Source organism: Diadema setosum, chromosome 21 (genome assembly GCF_964275005.1).
Source record: "Diadema setosum chromosome 21, eeDiaSeto1, whole genome shotgun sequence".
In the NCBI taxonomy this organism is placed as follows: Eukaryota; Metazoa; Echinodermata; class Echinoidea; order Diadematoida; family Diadematidae; genus Diadema; species Diadema setosum.
In genome coordinates this window covers 26,130,375-26,144,383 of record NC_092705.1, presented here as the reverse complement: position 1 = coordinate 26,144,383, position 14,009 = coordinate 26,130,375, and the positions used below count along the sequence as shown (strand labels likewise).

At 38.6% G+C, this 14,009-nt stretch overlaps 1 long non-coding RNA gene across 1 annotated transcript in view; it reads left to right on the top strand.

Moving 5' to 3' along the window:
* The first annotated feature begins 1,141 nt into the window (after window positions 1–1,141).
* LOC140244961 (uncharacterized) overlaps window positions 1,142–14,009 on the top strand; it is a 29,869-nt gene continuing 17,001 nt past the window's right edge. Inside the window, exons 1-2 of the long non-coding RNA XR_011902308.1 lie at window positions 1,142–1,549; window positions 12,061–12,126. This is a non-coding gene — a long non-coding RNA (uncharacterized lncRNA). The remainder of the gene's footprint in view (window positions 1,550–12,060; window positions 12,127–14,009) is intronic.

The following is a 14,009-nucleotide window of genomic DNA, read 5'->3' as shown; positions in this document are numbered from 1 at the left end:
ATATCCAAACAATCACGTCTCGTAAAACGTGTACAATAAAGTAAATGACGTGCCCACTGTCAACTTTTTGCCCTGTGTGTGTGTGTGTGTGTGTGTGTGTGCGCGCGTGAGTGTGTTTACTTTTTGATGTAAACTACTATAGTCTCTCGTATTTTGTGGGTTGCTAGGTGGCCTATGTAAATGCAAAAATGAGCCATGGATTTTTATCTATTTTGTGGTTTTATTTTATAATAAATCCAGAGACATTGATGTTTCTTGCAAAATATTAGTAGTTACAAGATATTTAAAGATTATCCTCTTCCCAAGATGGTGACATGTCCGCTAGCTCTGTTTACCGAGTTCCTGGATTTATTCCTGTTAATTGCCTTTTTTTTTCTAGAACAGTTCTGTTGACCTACATGTCTATTTATGTATTGCAATCCTGACCATTTAATTGCTGATTAAATCCGTAATGAATTTTAGTTGCCTCTTTATTAATATGTTTCCCCAGGTATGTTTCATGAATCGAACAAGATGATCATGAAAGGATGGAACAGTTTGAGAAACTTTTCTTTCAATTTATTGTCTTACTTCCAATGAAATCAGGTTATTAAAGGGCCTTCTATATACTTTTTTTTTCACTCTGTCAATTTCTAGAAGAAATCAGTGGTAACTTCAATATGGGGTAACACCGGAATATCATTCATTTTGTAAGTCATCCGTCACACCACGCCCATGCCAATGTGGTCAACGCCCACAAGCTACCAACTGTCTATCCTCAGTGATTCAAGCGAATGTGTCAGACAAGATAATAGTGAGCCCTCTTCACTTGGTGACGAGACTTTCGAGGAATTCTGACCTCGAAGACTGACCCTTATTTGCATATGTATACACCATGTACCATACAGCCTTCCAGTGTGTGCAAGATACCCCGCATACATAGCATAGGAGCAAAGAGGTTCTGTATAGAACCTCTTTGCATAGGATACAGGTGCACACACTGCGAACGAAGCGAATTCGTGCGTGATCGTGAGTACAGTGTTCAGCAGGGTGATTCCGATTTGCGACTGAACGCACCCACAGCACGGACCGACGGCCTACTGCGCCTATTATCCTACATCGGCCCTATGTACAGTAATGTTATGGTATGGTACATGGTGTACGGAAGCAGAAGTTTGCTGGAACAGTATGGCATGAGTCATAATGTGGAACCAATCTACTGAATGCGAATTTTCTTCTTTCTGCGGAGAATAAATCGTTGGTCAGATGTCACGCCGTGACACATACTTGCATGAGGGATAGAGAGAGTACATGCAAGCTCGTGGTCCTCAGAAATTCTAGTTGGATATTACCCACGGAAGTATCGTAAAAGTCCGGTGAATGAGAAAGTCGCGTTGAACGGTCGGTCCATATCGAGCGTGCTGCTTCAAATTCACTCCCAAACCTTTCGGTTCGCTGGCGGCGGCGCTCTGTGGACCCAGTGCACTGCAAGGCGGTGGGGGATACCATTCCGTACAAAAACATGGCATCGATGCGGAGTTTAGACGACATTGATCTCTCGAGTTTGAGGGTGAGAATTGGCTTTCCTTTTGAATTTTCTGTAAATGTACATGCTGCAATACGAGAGCTTACAGGAAATGATGCACCTACCACATTCTATAGATGATTTTGCTCCTTTACTAGTAAACTCCTTCCTTAGTCGTGTAAATTTACTGTGACACATTTTTAATACACAGACACAGTATTTACACCGCACACAGCAGCAGCACAGACCTGGCTGGAATTTGGCTAGGTGTTGTCTATAATAGAAAAATAACCCCAATGCCACACCTCTTCATGAGTAAAACTAATACTTGGCAGGCCAGTGTATTTTGTTGCAGTTACTGAGTGTGTTCCAGAGATGGGTAGTCTAACCATCTTCAACAGATTTACAAAACTAAGTTGTAAGTTAGACATGTCGTAGACATTGTATTCAATCGTATAAATTTAATGTGTGATGATGCTGTGAACGAATTTTTGTGGTGCTGCTGCTGTCGTTTAGTCTGTAAATTTCTACAGATAATTATAACTTCAATTGTATGAATTTTACATGTATGTTAATATTTTTTTCTGCTGGTGTTGCATTTAGTAATAACGTGTATCTTCGTCATACTGTAGGCTGTTGGCTACATGTATGTAGCCATTAAAAAAAAAAAAAGGAAAAAAAAGAACAAGAATTGTCAAGAGCTGTCCCATGGCATTATTGTCATTCTTTGGCTTTTGGGTTCCAAATAAAGAAGCTGCCTGATCTACACCATTTGATGATATGTACAGGTTACTACGGTACCATATTCGCTGGCAATTAGGCCGCTACGCCAGATAAGCTGCATTCCGATTTCAGTGATGAAAAACAGAAGAAAAAAAAAATCAGAGGGATTTTGTTCTGATAAAAACTTCATTACTTTCCTTTGTTATGTTTTATAAGAAACGTTATTTCTACGTGTTTCCACTCTTTTCCTAGTAAACAATAGCAATAACAGTCGGCACATTGCATAGTCCCATACATGATTATGTGTGTTGGTTAGGCAGGTGATTCTCTGAGTTGTAAAGACATTACAGTAATTTGCGTGTGCTGGCATATTATAGGCCACACACAACTTTACTGATTTATTGTTGTTAATACACTTGAAATAGTGCAGCCTTATCGCTGGTGAATACGGTATTTAATATGTTTATATTTGGTATCATCACTTTCTTTTTACCATCATGATAGGATGTTGATGTCTCTCAGTCAATAGCTAATTTGGGCACCTTGCAATCAAATAGAGTTTGAGTTCATGTCCCAGTGAGTCTTGCTTGTAGAGCAATTCAGTGTGTTATCATGCCTCGCTCTCTAGCAAGTGGTAAAACACTGTCCCTCAGATAGATCGCAGGACTTACAAATAGTACAGTATGTTGTATGTGAAATCGGAGGCCCCTTGTATGAGAGAGTCATGCATGATGTAGAAGAGCCCCCTTTTTTCCTTGCATGCATGTAGAGAAAGATGCAAACCCAGTAGTTGTCCACACCCCAAATACACAAGTATAGGAAAATTAGTGAGAGATGCCAACCACTCTTGATGCTCAGCTGACCTGCAATAGTCAGCAAATGGTATCAACCAGGCACATTGTGCCATGTCAAGAAGAAGACTACTATGATTTAAATAAATCTAGATACTGTATTCATGAATCTCGGTGAAAGATAGACCCTGTCCAGATTTTGGGGTTCATACAAAATACTGTATGCCTGTTAGATCATCCACTGATATCAAAGTGCAAACACTGTCTGTCTTTTATTCCACTATTTTTACCCCAGTAGAATGGAGTGGATGTATTTCTACTCTACAGTCATCTACAAAGTTGATTGTGGCAGGCTTGAAAAAAGATAAAAACAAAAGGAAAGGAAAGCCAAATCTTTAGTTAAATAACAGAAGAAGAAGAAGAAGAAGAAGAAGAAGAAGAAGAAGAAGAAGAAGAAGAAGAAGAAGAAGAAGAAGAAGAAGAAGAAGAAGAAATGCCCTTCATTTCTGTAAAGTGCTGAAGATGCATAATCGTATACTGAAGTGTACAGTGTATGCACATCTGTACAAGGTATACAGTATTAACCAATTTACGTGTGTACAGTGTACATTGTATTTCCCCTGCCAGTCCTGTGATCATCTATGCATAATATGGGGTATGAATGAAAATGCATGTCCTGATCACATCATGTTCTACCATTTACATGTACGTAAGTAGAACATTTCTTACATGTACATTTTTCTACCCCTGGTTCAAATGAGCTTTCAGGCAATTACAGCCCCATGTATTTTAAACAGCAAGTCCCATTCATTGTAATGTCCAACAGAGATTTTTTTTTTTTTCTCTCTCTCCAGGTAAGAGGGCAAATTGATCACACCCTGAGAGATATGGCATGTGATTTGATATGATTTGATTTGATGTTAAATTACTATTGAAGATTGATTCCTCAGGGGTTCAGTAGTCTCCACCCACTTAAAATTCATTTTAACCATGTGACTCTGCTTTTGTATTCACAATGTGTAAATGTACAGGTACATTTTACATGTGCACTGTATGTACTGTACATGTAATGTTCACCAAGCATTAGATGTACAATGTATGCAGCGGTGTGTACAATGTACATGTATGGTACACATATTGTTACAGATGTCATAACTTACAGGTGCTGTACATTTTGTGTGTGTGTGTGTGTGTGTGTGTGTGTGCGTGTGTGTACGTGCGTGTGTGTAAATGTTTTTATATCACCAAAGTACAAATGTATTAATCATTTTCTAAATTACAGACAGCTCATATCTTGAAAGAACCTACAAAATGTATGTCGTACAATGATGGCATGCATACACTTTACTCCAGATGTGCCGCATAACCTGTGACTCTATTGTCCTTGTATTGTAAAGTGACCCTTACCCGCACCCTGGGACACTTCCCCCTACTCCAGCCTACCCCTGTCACCGTCTGCTGTCAAGTAAAACAAAGCTCAGGGTACAGTGTGGTCGGTCTAGCATGGGTGAGGGGGGGGGGAAGGGGGAGGGGGGTTGTGGAACGAGGAGCATTTACAGTAAGTCTGACAGCGCTTTCCCCATTACAGGCCCGGCAAAAAGAGACGGGACAAAGACGTAGGGATGAGTCAAGTAGCCTGCCGGAATGCACCACAATTCTAAATGAAGCGCGTCATTAGATTATCATGCTGCCTGCACGGCCACGTTATGGGGCATGTCTGTCATACAACTGTACATGGTTAATGCGTGATGTGCCCTACTTACGCCATTGAGCCAAATTAAGATTTTGTGGCAGAGAATTAGCTTTGAATGTGCAGCAAAGATGCATTCCGTTTGATTCCACTTACTCTTCCAATCACTGATTCATCTGTAATGAGCAGATTTCAACTGAAGCATTTTTTTAAGACTAGAGACAGACATGATTGCAATTCAGTAGCGTGTACCAGTATTGGTGCATGGTGTTACACATAACACTCACAGTTAGGATTCCTACAGTGTAGAATAACGTTGAATTGTACAAATGCACAGATTGTAATCTGATGATAGGAATGATGGTTTAGTGGAGAATGAAAGTCAAATTGACCTTGGGTCTGGCTTCTGAAGTGATTCTCTGAAACATTCTTCTTTGAATGCCTCGAGGATCTCCTACTGTATTGTACAATCCTACAAACCGTGAATGGTTACAAATAGTGCTTTTATGGTTACTTCAGGATCACAAGTTTTGATGGCCAAGTCAGTGCAAACGTACTGGTACATAATATTGTGTGTACATAACAATTGCATAATACAGTAACTCTCTTGTGAAACCTGTGTATTGAAGGTGTTTTCCAAACGAGGCTACTGAACAAAGGCCCAGCTAGCCTGTTTCTGAGTAGAAATTAATGTCCTTGTAATAATTTGTTTTAATGTACAGTGTATGTTTGTGTATTTTCTTTTTCCGCAGCATCTTGTGCAATCACATGTTGCAGAAGTTGCCACTTCTTAAACCTTTACAGTATGTCTGTGGTATGATTTTGTTTACAATGTACCTTGTGATATCTACATTATGGATGGATTATGAGGCACGATATTGTCAGGTTTTGTGTTCCATTGGACTTCTGCTATACACGTTGTACTGTAATCTAGGTCCTTTACTGTACTGCATTATGCTGTACAATATAATGTAATATGATACATTAAGAATTATTTGTTGATATAAGAAGACACGCTGGAATGGGGTATATACAGCTGTACATGTCCTACAATTATGTTGTGTTTTACTTTGAGCTTTCTTACTTGTTGAGGCTCTGTTTGATTGCATGATAAAGTACCAGTGTAGAAAGCAAATTAATTTGGAAGTCTGTACAGTTTACTTGAGTTTACCAGAGGTTTCCATAGCAACTTTGGGCCCCCATCCACAATGAAAATGAAAACGAAACTAAAAGAAACATGGATCGCATGTCATAAAGTACTTGTAGGACTTTGTAAGTCATTATGTACAATTTATCTAAGCCCAACATGCCTTTTGAACAAGAGGGGAATACATATTACAGTACATACATACTGTACGATGTACTGTATGATACAAAATTTACTTTAAATCCTTCCTCAAAGTATTCTATCTCACACATTTTAAGCCAGCAACTGCAGGATTTTGCTTTTCATTTTACATGACTAGGGATATGTTACTTCTTGCTATGATCACCAATAAAGGCTTAGCACATGTTGTATAAAGTACAAAGTACACGAACAATACAAGTCCTTAACCTGTGTCTTTATGATGTTGATCACTATTGATTGCGTGACCTGGTATATATTAAAAATCATTGAGTTGACAGTGTTGTCTGTTTACCATGAAACTATCAAGAGGTCAGTGACTGTTTACGTGTATGTACAAATTAACATTGTATGTAGATTATCGTAATCGTTAACCCGGATATTGGCCTCCTACCCTATCACAGTGTGTGAGGCAATTTTCAAATTGCTGGTACTGTACCTGTACCAGTGTACAAGTTGTACATGTATGTACAATGTGGCATACATGTATATTCACATGTAGCCTCTAGTGCTAGAAAAATAAAAACAAGAAGAAAAGAGAAGTTGTTCTCATCCTTTGCTGTCGTTATAATATTCCAAAAGGTTCCATGTACAAATGATGACTGCAGTGTTCCTTGTGAGTGACATTTTGATGGTACAATTTGTGACAGTGAAAAAAAAAAAGAAAAAAGAATTGCTCTTTTGTTCACTTCATCTTCTATGAAAGCTCAATGTGTGTTCCTGCGGCCCTTTAAGACATTTACTTGTAAGGATGATGTGCTGCTCATGATGTATGAGGTAAACAAACAAACATAAACAAACAAAAAATATATGTAAATGTAAATCCAAATAATTTCCAGATATTGTTTTTGGATGATTCTTATTAACAATATTGAAGTGGACCTAAGAGTATGGTGAGGGGAAAAAAGGGGACACATTTCTTGAGGCTATTCCATAAAGCAGCCTTCCCTCACAAAAACAAACAGACAAAACAAAACAACAACAGCAATACACACACACACACACACACACAGAAACCTGCATATACACATGTACACTGTTTACAGCACTCTGGAGCCATAGTACAGGTGTACATTGTACACGTACTTGAGCAGGTTGTGTTTTTGTATACTGTATAAATGGTTGTTTCTTTGTTGTCAGTAATGTGCAGACTGTACATTTAGACCCACTGTATTTGCACTATGGTTATGCATTGTTGTACAATAACATGTCATTATCTGTATTAAATGAGGTCACTCTGCTATGCACAAAATGTTCTCAGTGTTACACAATGTTCAGTACATGTACAGTACATCTATACATTGTAGAGCACATTGTACATTGTATGATAATATCCAGTGTACAGACAGTACACTGTTGTAGACTGTACATTGTACATTGTAGGCCTACCTGCTGACTGTACAAACCAGAGAGGTGGAAACTGTACAGTACCAGAGACTCCAACTCTTCCGTTTTCGACGGGAGATCTCCCACCGAAAACCCATTTTTGCAAAATCTCCCATTCTCCCGTTTGAGATTTAATTTCTCCCGCCCTGGCTCTGTGTCTCCCATTGGAAAGGATTTCTTACTTATTGCTATTGTATGTTGAAAAAATAAGCCTTAGATAGCACCAGATAGCATCTAGAACCCTAGGAACTTTGCGCTTCGCACACATCAACTTGGAGTCTCCCGTTTGCTAGGGGTTTCAGGCGGGAGAATCTCCAGATCAGAAGGTGCTTTGGGTTGGAGTCTCTGCAGTACATTTAGTGTTTGAAGAGTGCAGAGAAACCTGTACATGCAAAAACTGTTTTTTCAGCATCTATTTCTCTTCCATGCATGTTATGAATATCATACATTTGGGTGATTCTGGGAAAAGTTTTAGAGGGATTATCTTTAAAGCTCTTAATCTCAACAGCTCCTTCAAAGGAAGATGACAGAATTTTGAGAAAGGAAAAGAAAAAAACAAAGAACTCCTGAGGAGTGGACTTTTCTTCCGCTGAGGCTTTTAAAAGGTGAAGACGGCGGATTGTAGACCCTTCCTTGCCAGGCAACATCTTGAAAGATGCTAATTGAGGAGGGAGATTGCATAACGCTAATTAGGTCGCTGCGTTTCACAGATGTGGTTCCACAGATGTGGTTCTCTGAGGCAGAGTACTGTACATGTAGGTGGGAAGCCATACAGGAATTGTACATGAACTGTATACTGAGCAATTGTTACACCTTTGTACAGCGTAATATACAAACCAATATCAATCCTTAACCCCCCCCCCCCCCCCCCGTTTACAACAACTGAACAAGTAAAACTGGATACATTTTTAAATTTCTGTGCCAACAAGGTCTCTAAAATTAACAACCTTATGTACCGTCGTACAGTATTCTGACAGCGTACAATCCACATGTAAAGAATGTACATTGTTGATATGTGTTTGGAGCAACTTCATTATTTATGTACGTACTGTATTTGTATACATGTACAGAATATTTCGTGAGGCTTTTATTTTCACTAATTTTGCGAGTCAAGTGCCATTCGCGAATGTAGAAACATGCAAAAGTACTACTAGTATTATAAGTCTGATCCTGACATGAATGTGACATGCATGCATACAATTGTACGTATGTGTACATTTCTCCGTTCAGACTGTCCTCCACAGTTGTGAATTTAACTGCCCGCGAAATATTAGGCTTACTAAATACATTGCATAGTAGTTACATGTAAACTGTTTTTACTGTGGCAGTAAAACCACAACAGTGCACAGTGTGCTGTGTACTTTTTATACAAATGTACCACTGTACAGATCAGGATAAATCTTGTGTGTACAGATCAGGCTAAATCTTGTTTGTACAAGAGCCCTACAGTTATAAATACAATGTACAACATGATCATGCATTGTACACTGTACATTATGGATACCACTTTGTTGTTTGCTGATTACGTACTCAACACCTTTTTATGCTGGTTTTGTTGAGACAGTTCTTTTGTTTGTTTGTTTGTTTAAAGAAGACACTTAAATTGTACAGTGTATACCACCAATACATTGTATTCCACCACACCTTTTTGAATCATCTGTGTACACTGGACATGGACCACCAGCACATTTCAAAAGGAAGACTTGATAATCTGTGGTGTGGTGTACAGCTGTGTGGGGAATGAAAACAATAAGTGATGCCTTTGAAGTGTGTATGACCTTTAGGTGGCTGTTCAGGTGTAGACTTTTTCAAAGGAGTTTGTTTCTTCAAATTCATGAAATTCTTCCGTCGAGATGTTTTCATTGCAACTGATTTACGTCGATGTGGGGCAATTTGTCAATCAGTTGCAGAGTTTGTTTCTTTTATCATGTTAACCTCCATTTCCTGTCTACATGTTGTACAGTCTCTTGTTTAAAAAGATGCATTCCATTCTTGGAAGTGATAGATTCTTGAGGATGTCGAGGTTAAGTGTAGCTTAGCTAGAATAATGCTTTGACCTTTGATTATCAGTTTGCACAAAGGCCTTCCTGTACTGTACATGATGGCAGTAAAATGGTGAAGCCTGTAACAAAGGCTATTATACAGGATTGGGAATGTATTGTGTACAATCATCTATAGGGAATCACTTCCTGTATGTGTTTTTGTATGGGTATGAGTGTAACCAACAGGTACATCTATTAGGCTACCATTAATTGAGTGTGCATGTATGTGTGTGTGTGTGTGTGTGTGTGTGTGTAGCATTATGTTTGTATATGTACATTGTATGAGTAGCCTTCCAAGTATTGTGTGTGTGTGTGTGTGTGTGTGTGTATGTTTGTACCAACTTTTGCATATTTTTTGTGTGAAATTCTTACTAATTGTCATTATGAGATCTACCGTACATCATTCTCTGTTTATTCTATTTTTATTCCAATCTTAAAAGCCTTCAACAAAGTCCATCCAAATGAGCTTGCAAGAAACATCAAGGAATAAATATATTTCGACGATTTACAATTCTTAACACTTCTGCCTTCGGATCAGACAGGCTCTGTTCATACTTTGAGCCTGTGATGTGATATTATACATGGTGGACTCCCGTTATAACGAAGTCCTTGGGACCGGCAATCTTCTTTCGTTATATCAAAATTTTGTTATGTCGAAATTTCGTTATAACCTACAGTAACAAATAAACAATGAAGAACAAAGATTCGATAATTCTGCGGCCTGAAATTTTACTTCGTTGTAACCGTGTTTTTTATAACAGGAGTGCACTGTACTATACGGTACAGAAATCATTGAATTACAATGTAGGACAGCATCCCACACAAAATTAAGAATGAGTAATACCGTAAGCATACATCACTCATCAGCTCCTTCTGCTCTGTATCTCAATAATATGGGAATCAATCAAGAAGCAGTACAGGTGCCTCAATGTACACTTTGCAGGCATTGCAAGTCAAGATGCTTAATAGTTTTGCAATATCAATCACGATAAGTATGCTGGTAGTGTCTATCACCTACGGTAAACTCTCTTGAGAAGGGATAGACAGTATATCTTGGTGTTACATGTCAATTGTATGTTAAATCATAAAAGGAGTTTAATTGGTTGGTACGATTAAGCTATCACTACAAGCAGTTACTGTAAAAGTAGAAATTTTCACACATTTCGCGCAACCAGAAGCTAGCGCGAAAATAAAAGTATGCAAATATTTTTGCTTGCCATTCAATGTTCCAGTACAGTTGATGTCTTGATTCCGTGGAATTAAAAACATGTGAAACTCTTCTTAACCAACTGAGTGCGACTCGGCTGGTTTTTACAGTAATCTCTTTTTCAAACCTGCCCCCCCCCCCCCATTAAATTGCTGATTACCAGTTTGCAATGCTCACAGTAATCACATTGGAAGACAAAGTTGTTGCTCAGGTGAGAATTGGACTTCTCCGGTGATGGAGGTCATTGGCTGGAAGAGGGCCAAGCGGGACGGATGATGGTGGAATTCTCAGCGAAAGTCTCCATCATCGGTGTCCGCCATCTTCTGCCCTCGACCGTTTCCACTTCCTCCATGCTCATTGCTAGCCTTGCCTTCAGCCTGAAAGAAAGAAACAGAAATTTCTGACCTTCCTCCTGCAATGACCGAATTTCCCTGCCTTCCCAGCAACGTGTCATATTCGAAGGACCACATTTTCCTAGACCTCGACCCAAATTTATCGTGAAGTTTACCGTATCTTAGAGCACAACGATAGATATGACAAATACCACTGCATAATCTTGTGTAATGAGTACCCTGCATTATATCTGTGGTTTATTTTGTGACTGATATGGGGAGAGATTGTTTATATACTGTCATATTTTATGGTATCTTCATTCTTTTTCAATTAATGTCCTGTGTGACATGCTGACCAACCAGGTAAGATAAGGTATTGACAATGGAGCGCCACTTCACTTAATGTAAAACCAATTTTGATTACATGTATAATCCACCTTTTCACTTTGGGTCAGTTTGGTAAATTGTCAGAAATGGAGATGTACAGTTGAACCTCTCGTATCCGGACAAGTCGGGACCGGGGCTCATCCGGATAAGGGATTTGGCCGGATACGGGAGACTCAATGCTTTATACACGTACATATACTTATACACATGTACTGATGTAGCAAATTGTAGTACCACATGTAGTAATGTGTATGTATCTGCAACTTTTCGTTGTTACATTTGGGAATGTTTGGGGATATTAAAATGTCTGAAGGTAAGCAGTTTGGAAGGAAATTTGATGTAATGTATGTTAATCATGTTCGAAGTAATATGTAATTCATGTGTGTTTGTGTAGGAGTTCTCAAGGAGTTAGGAATCCCCCTTTCCTCCCGTAATTGTTAAAACAAAAATCACGGCGAGATTGCGTCCGTATAATAGAGAGATCCGGATAAAGGGAGGCCGGATAAGAGAGGTTCAACTGTAGTACAAACTACATTTTTGCAAATATTGTGTGCTATTGGACACCCAAATTTTGTTGTGAATACCATTTCAGTTTGTGACACCCAGTCTTCATTCTTTTACTTTATTTCCCCCTTGTCTTCTCTGCACTACAGGATCCAGCTGGAATATTTGACCTGATGGAAGTAGTAGGTAATGGTACCTACGGACAAGTCCACAAGGTATGTGCCATTACAAGTACTAGTAGTTATATGAAGCCATTTATCTCTATGGGTTCCCCAACATTTATGCTATATTACACAAACACACACACACTAAAAAGAGGTTTTACTTTCCAACACTGTAGTTTGAACTTTAAAGAGGAATAATCCCAACCAGTGAATGATCTGCTAATGTAGGAAACTTGATATGAAAGAAAAAAAAATATCATCAAAATTGGTCTTGAGATTATGAAAAAGTGATATATTTGCATGAAATAATCAAACTACTGATGCAGATTAGTTAGAGGTAGTTTTTTTTTTTCCATCACCTAATATTCTACACATTAGATTGTACACAAAAATGTGTGATGTACACTGTACCTTGAAATAGGTGATGTTTTCAGTTTTTACTTTAGCAACTGCAACCCCTTCTCCTAAACAGTTTGTAGCCATTAACTTGTTCCATACTGAATTCTGAAATCCCTATAGACTTGATACACAGGCCACCAGGTCCCCGTAGGGAATGGGTTAAGTTATTCAACACCACAATAGTTGAATGTCGGTGATCACACATTTTGTTATTTTGTTTTTAAACCGGGAAATAATTTTCTGAAGATTCTTGTGTAGGTCAGAGGGAGAACCGTGAGGTTTTGACTCTATTTAGGGAAAGTCGACTTGGACAGGGGCAGGATAAATTGCTCCATTTTTAGGGTGTCCATGCCGAGAATATGTGACTTACTGATTATTCTTCTAGTCTTCTCGTTATCCCCCTCATGTGCCTCAGATTGCAATTTCATCACTCTATTCCAAAATAGGTCTTTCATTAGGAAAGCTTCCCCTTTCGGGGTATAATATTGACAAAATTTGCCCCTTCTCTCCACAAATTGGTGCCCTGGACACGTTCGTGGCTGCTGCGTTGAAAAAAAAAAAATGCAGGCTCTGCGCAGGAATAAATAGTTCTACTACTTTAATAGCCGAGCTTGGCTGGGCATCGGCGTTCTCTGCAGTAGACAGGGCCTATCTAGCATGTCGACTTGCTGTCCCACCAAATTGTCAAATGATTTGGCTCTTGTTTAGACGTGATTGAGGCAATCATGGGGGCGGAAACTGCCCCCGAGAAATAGAAGTGCACGGTTTGGCAAGTCTTCACGGGTTTTGTTTATACTGCATTTTCTTTTCACTTTTTTTCCCCTTCATCCTCTCCCCGTAATGTACCGTGCGATTCTCTCAGTCTGTGCTGAGCGATTCAACGTGTCGTGAAGATGCCACAATATGTAACAATATTGCAGAGAGACTGAATTTTTGACTGCTTATATTTCATTAAATCTGCAAACACAAAACAAAAAAGATATGCAAATACCCCCCCCCTCAAACCCCCCCCAAAAAAAAATGCAAAAAAAATTTGCCAATTCAAAAGATGAACATTAACTTCAAATGTCTGAATTGTGTTGCCAATTTACAGATCAATTATATATTTGGCAATATTGAGACTTTTTATGATTTTGCAACTGATGATGATGATGATAATAATAATAATGATAATCATAATAATAATAATAAAATAATAATAATGTTATTATTGTAGATGATAATAGTGAATAACACTTATATAGCACTGAATACCAGCATTTCTAACTGATGGAAATATATACGACTGAAAAATGACTCAAACTAGAAAAGGTATATTTTGTTACATGTTATGAAATATCTAGAATGAAGGGCGAAACTATTGACAAAAAGATACAGCACCAAACCAGAGGAATGTGTGTCCTGGGATGTGATGGATTTTAACAAAGGGATGGTATGGGGTTGTGGTTGAGATCGGGCTTAAAGTTTCCAACTTTTTTTGTGAGGTAATGAGAGTCCTCTTATGAGATGTGAAAGAGTATGTAATTAAAGGAGGA